The 6,233-nt window shown below is 45.6% G+C and overlaps 1 pseudogene; it reads left to right on the plus strand.

The window, feature by feature from the left end:
- The first annotated feature begins 4,136 nt into the window (after positions 1-4,136).
- LOC144273277 (olfactory receptor 6F1-like) lies at positions 4,137-5,572 on the plus strand (annotated as a pseudogene).
- Positions 5,573-6,233: the final 661 nt, after the last annotated feature.

Raw genomic sequence — 6,233 nt, forward strand, 5'->3', positions numbered from 1 at the left:
ACCCACTTTTCTCTTACATTCCTTCGGTGTTAGTGGAGTTGTATGTCGGTTTCATTTCTGTCAAATCTACTTCCCTGGCCAGTCCCTTAAGTTAGAGCAGGGAAGACTCTGTCCTCTAAAGTGTAGTTCAACTGTATGTTCAAAAAAACGACATGAGAGTCCAGTCGGTCAAATGAAGTTTCATAATGCAAAGAGCATCGTGGTGGGGCAGGAAGGGAGTCCCCAGTGGGTCAGGTCTTTTGTCTGAGGTGCTACTGTCAGTATTTAACCAGGAAGTGGGAGCTGTCAACTTTGCATATATTGGATTGACCCAAAGGAGTTTAAGCCAGGAGGCAGGGAGTGTGTGGGGCCTGGGTAGGTGTGTGGAGCGCTGGATTCAGTTGGGTGGCCAGAGAATCTAGCAAAGGCTCTGAGGGTCTCTGATACATTGTCTGATACTTGATCAGAGATCACACCCACTATGGAGCGATGGGCAACAAGATGGAATATTGTCTGGGAATTAAATACATAAACCTGACTTTACTCCTGGCCTGGTGACCCTTCCTATTCCTGCGCCCAGTGCTTTATAGTTTATGGATCTGCAGCCCTCTGCGGCCCATGGGATAAGGGTGAATCCGCAGCTGGTGTTTGTGTATTATCAGGCATAGGTTTCGGTTCACTGTGCGCTTTGCATAGTAATACAGGGCAGTGTCCTCTGTCTTCAAGTTGCTCATTTGAAAATAAACCATGTAGTTGGGATTGTCCTTGGAGATGGTGAATCTCCCTTTGACGGAATCAGCGTAGTAGGTGGAGGTGACTTGAATGTGGGCGACCCACTCCAGGCCCTTTCCAGGAGTCTGAGGGACCCAATTCATGTGGTAATCGGTGAAGGTGAACCCGGAGGCTTTGCAGGAGAGGCGGAAAGTGTCTCTGGGCTTTTTCACATCCCCTCCGGGCTCCACCAGTTGGATGTGAGACCGGGCACCTGGGAATAAGGACAAGTTTGGAAATGGTACTGAGAACAATAATACAATATCTCCCCTTTCTCCGCAATGCATGTAAGAGGGGCGAATACCTTCCAAAGCTTCTAGAATGAAAACCGAATGGAGCCAAAGTCTCATTTTCCCCGCTGCGGGAGGGGAAAGTTCTCAGGGGATTGGCCGGTCACTGCACAGACCCAGGGGGATGCGGACTGCGTCTCCGGGTGCCCCCTGGGCAGAGAGAGGGACAGATATGAACAGGAAACTTCTCGACCTATCTGAATATCCCCTTCCTTATAAGAAACAAGCTCCTGCCCTTTGCTTTACCCTCAGTCTTAAAGAAGAGGACTCAGAGGGACCCTTATTCTGTGTTGTGAAGCGTCTGGACTGGGGGATCATGTTTGTGCTTTTACCTAAGGGAGAAGTAAAATGATCTCAAATCCCAAGACATCCTTCCCTGGCCTGATAGGGCGTGTTCTTGGGTCAGGGAAAAGCTTCCCTTATTCCCCTTTGCCTTTGGGTTAGACTGCGGAAGACAAGCGTATGTGGCAGCAGGACCAGAATCTGAGAAACTCTCCACGTACAAGGGGAAGCAGGTTCAGCGTTTTGTAGCCATGGCAGACCTGACAGTGACAACTGGCTGACAGCTAATGCAGGATGGGAATGTTGCACAAGACTTTGGGAAGTCCTGGGACAAATCTCACCAAGTGGGAGCTGCCTTCTGTGACCCTAGTGCCCTTCGGCCCCCCACCCAAGGGCCTTTGCTTCTCCTGCCCGAGCACGAAGCGGGGGGTGTCGCTGCTGTCCCCGCGCGGCCGCTGGGAGAAAGGCGATTCCACCGCCTGGGTTTTTGTACGATCAGAAACCGGTTTGGTGTCACTGTGTCTCTCGCACAGTAATAGCGGGCGGTGTCCTCGGGCTTCAGGCTGGTCATTTGCAGATACAGCAGGTTGTTGGGATTGTCTCTGGAGATGGTGACTCGGCCTTTCATTGAATCAGCGGAGCTTGGACCCACCCCATCGTAGTAAATAAATGCGATCCACTCTAGCCCCTTCCCGGGACCTGAGGGACCCAGTCCATATTGCAGCTTCTGAAGGTGAGGGTTTGGTAGAGAGAAAATAAACCAAATATACACTGGGATAATAGTCTATTACCAAGTTTTAATGCCTTCTTCAAAAGCATTAAGTGTACTCAAGTTTCAGAGTAACAGCCGTGTTAGTCTGTATTTGCAAAAAGAAAAGGAGTACTTGTGGCACCTTAGAGACTAACCAATTTATTTGAGCATGAGCTTTCGTGAGCTACAGCTCACTTCATCGGATGCATACCGTGGAAACTGCAGCAGACCTTATATACACACAGAGATCATAAAACAATACCTCCTCCCACCCCACTGTCCAGCACCTCCTCCCACCCCACTGTCCTGCTGGTAATAGCTTATCAAAAGTGATCATCAAGTTGGGCCATTTCCAGCACAAATCCAGGTTTTCTCACCCTCCACCCCCCCCCCCCAGAAGTTTAACCAGAACGTCTGGGGGGGGGGGGTGTAGGAAGGAGAGTGAGTTTGTGTGTGTGTGTGTGTGTCCGGGAAAAAAAAGAAAAAGGGGGGGGGGGCTGAGAAAGCCTGGATTTGTGCTGGACATGGCCCACTTTGATTACCATGCACATTGTAGGGAGAGTGGTCACTTTGGATGAGCTATTACCAGCAGGATAGTGAGTTTGTGTGTGTGGGTTTTTTGGAGGGGGGTGAGGGGGTGAGAGAACCTGGATTTGTGCAGGAAATGGCCCACCTTGATTATCATGCACATTGTGTAGAGAGTTGTCACTTTGGATGGGCTATTACCAGCAGGAGAGTGAGTTTGGGGGGGGTGGTGGAGGGTGAGAAAACCTGGATTTGTGCTGGAAATGGCCCAACTTGATGATCACTTTAGATAAGCTATTACCAGCTGGACAGTGGGGTGGGAGGAGGTATTGTTTTATGATCTCTGTGTGTATATAAAGTCTGCTGCAGTTTCCACGGTATGCATCCGATGAAGTGAGCTGTAGCTGAAAGCTCATGCTCAAATAAATTGGTTAGTCTCTAAGGTGCCACAAGTACTCCTTTTCTTTTTAAGTGTACTCAAGCATCTTATTGCAGGTTATGTATTATCTCCTCTTTGACAATAATATGTGTGGTTTTGTTAACTAGGGCCACCAGTGAGTTGAGCTTGTGAGACCAGTCATTAAGCAGGTTATTTGGGTCCTTGGGCCTCTGGAAATTGATAATTCTTGCCAATCTGTCTACTTTTGCAAAGATGGTCTTATTTACTACTAGGTTGGACAGGAACGCCTCCGATTCCTCAACAGATAGATCCAGGAGCTGTACCATCCTCTTCATTGTAATTCTGGTATAATATTTTGCCATTATTCTAATATTGTGCTCCATAACTCTGTTCTTCAAGTCTTTCCATCTCTTTTCACCTTCCTCTGCATAACCAAAGACATCTGGGGCAGGACTGTCAAGACTTCCTTCTCTTAATTCCTTTCCATATTCCTCAACTAAGACAGTCCAGCGCATCAACTCCAGAGTGGTAAATAGTTTTAAAAGATCTTTATACTTAGGGATTTCTTTTAGCTTTCCATCTGTGTAGGTACCAAGCTTCCTAGGCACGTACACAGCTGGCCATCCCAAGCGGCTGCTTGTGCCGCCATGTTCTCACTGCTAATTTTATCCTGCTTGCTTGACCAAAGCTAGTGCATGTGTGTCTACCCAAACTGGGAATTACACCTCCCGGCTGCAGGGCAGAGGTACCCGTGGTTGAACTCTAAATATTTTTTGTTTCCAATCTATTGATAATTTGTTATGTCTTCTCTATTTCTTGCTATGACACTGACGGGATAAAGATATTTCAACATCCCAGCCTAAAAGTCTTTCTTTAAAGTTCAAGAAAGATTAAGGGAGTTAGAAGGGACATTTGTGTAATTCAATAGAGTTCCACGCTCTTTGTTCACCTATACTGGAAACTCAACCTCTTAATTATATGAGTCTTCCTCTGTTTATTGACAACTTTACTTTTCAGGTAGACAGATGTCATGATACAAGGTTACCTGCTCTAGGTGTCACCTAGTATAATCGACAGAACAACCTGATTGCGTGCAGTCTGTCAATATTTAATGATTTTCTTTTTCTAGATACATATTATGGAAAAAGGAGAAGGAAGAAACCAAACACTCATTGTGGAATTCATCCTTTTAGGGTTTGGGAATGTCCCTGAACTGCAGCCCCTTCTCTTTCTCATGTTTCTAGTGATCTTCATTGTGACTGTGGCAGGGAACATCCTCACTGTTGCGCTAGTTGTGGCTGATCGCCACCTTCACACCCCCATGTACTTCTTCCTGGGGAACTCGTCCTGCCTGGAGACCTGCTACACCTCCACCTTGCTACCCAGGCTGCTGGCCAGTCTCCTGCCTGGGACAGAACCATTTCTGTTAAGAGCTGCATTCTGCAATTATACTTATTTGGTGTCATGTCATTTACAGAATGTCTGCTGCTAAGGGCAATGTCTTATGATCAGTATTTAGCGGTATGCAATCCACTCCGTTATGCTGCTCTGGTGAATGGCAGGGTTTGTTGCCAGCTAGTGGCAGGGTCCTGGATAAGTAGCTTTCTAGGGTGCACCACAATAAATATTTTCTTGTTCCAGTCAAAGTTTTACTTGTGGCACCTTAGAGACTAACACATTTATTTGAGCATAAGCTTTTGTGAGCTACAGCTCACTTCATCGGATGCATGCAGTGGAAAATACAGTCGGGGGATTTTATATACACAGAGAACATGAAACAATGGGTGATCAGGTAAGGTGAGCTATTAACAGCAGGAGAGGAAAAAAAAAACCTTTTGTAGTGATAATCAAGGTGAAAAGGTTTTTTTTTTCTCTCCTGCTGGTAATAGCTCACCTTACCTGATCACTCTCATCACAGTGTGTATGGTAACACCCATTGTTTCATGTTCTCTGTGTATATAAAATCCCCCGACTCTATTTTCCACTGCATGCATCTGATGAAGTGAGCTGTAGCTCACGAAAGCTTATGCTCAAATAAATGTGTTAGTCTCTAAGGTGCCACAAGTCCTCCTTTTCTTTTTGCGGATACAGACTAATGCGGCTGCTACTCTGAAACCAATCAAAGTTTTGTGATTCAAAAGAAATCGATCATTTTTTTTTGTGATTTTTCACCCACGATAAAGCTGTCCTGTGGTGACACCCAGACGGTGCAACGGCTGACATTTATTGTCTCTGCCATAGGGACATTTGTGTCCTGTCTACTGGTCCTGACATCCTACATTTTTATCATCGCCACCATCCTGAGAATCCCCTCCACCACCGGGAGGCTCCTCTCACCTCATTGTGTTTATAGTTTACTATGGGACACTGATTACTGTCTATGTGGTTCCAAGAGCCAACATTCTCAAGATCCTAGATAAACTATTCTCTGTCTCCTACACAGTCCTGAGTCCCATGATCAACCCTGTCATCTACAGCCTGAGAAACAAGGAGGTCAATGAGTCCCTGGGGAAAGCTATTCTTCAACTAGTTGCTTTCAGAAACAGGCATGGAACCTTAAAGGACAAATTTTAGCATATAGTAAAATAGAGATGAACTGATATAGTTTCTTAGACGTGGCCCACTGGAGTCCTTGAGAACAGGATTACCCCTCATTGACCTTACTTCATCTTTTTTTCTTTCTTGATTGTTACTCTGATACTTTTCAGCATTGATCTTGCATACATTTAAAACACATTTCTTTTGTACAAAACTTGATACTGTAAGAGACATTCTTTATTAATTTTTTTCCAGACACACATTTCAGTAAAGCACTCTGCTACATGCATCCATAAATTCATCCGTACATGAACACTAGGGCCCAAATTCTTCCAGGAGCTTAACATCTTTTGAGTGGTTCTGGGTCTCTTCCACTCCCACTGAAGCTAATGACATTCATTCTCCACTGATTAGGATCCTCTGTTGTCAGTTTTCAGAGTGGTAGCCGTGTTAGTCTGTACCAGCAAAAACAACTAGGAATCCTTGTGGCACCTTTTAGACTAACACATTTATTTGGGCATAAGCTTTCATGGGCTAAATTCCACTTCATCAGATGCATGGAGTGGAAAATACAGTAAGCAGTCAATTTGGTCAACGCTGCCTCATTATTTCCCTTCCAAGCTCTCCTAAAATCCTCCTCTGCCCTGAAGCATAAGAAAGTATTGACAACCGGCTGCTGGTTTGCTGAGGGGTCACT

The sequence above is a fragment of the Eretmochelys imbricata genome, chromosome 13 (genome assembly GCF_965152235.1).
Source record: "Eretmochelys imbricata isolate rEreImb1 chromosome 13, rEreImb1.hap1, whole genome shotgun sequence".
NCBI classification, from domain to species: domain Eukaryota; kingdom Metazoa; phylum Chordata; order Testudines; family Cheloniidae; genus Eretmochelys; species Eretmochelys imbricata.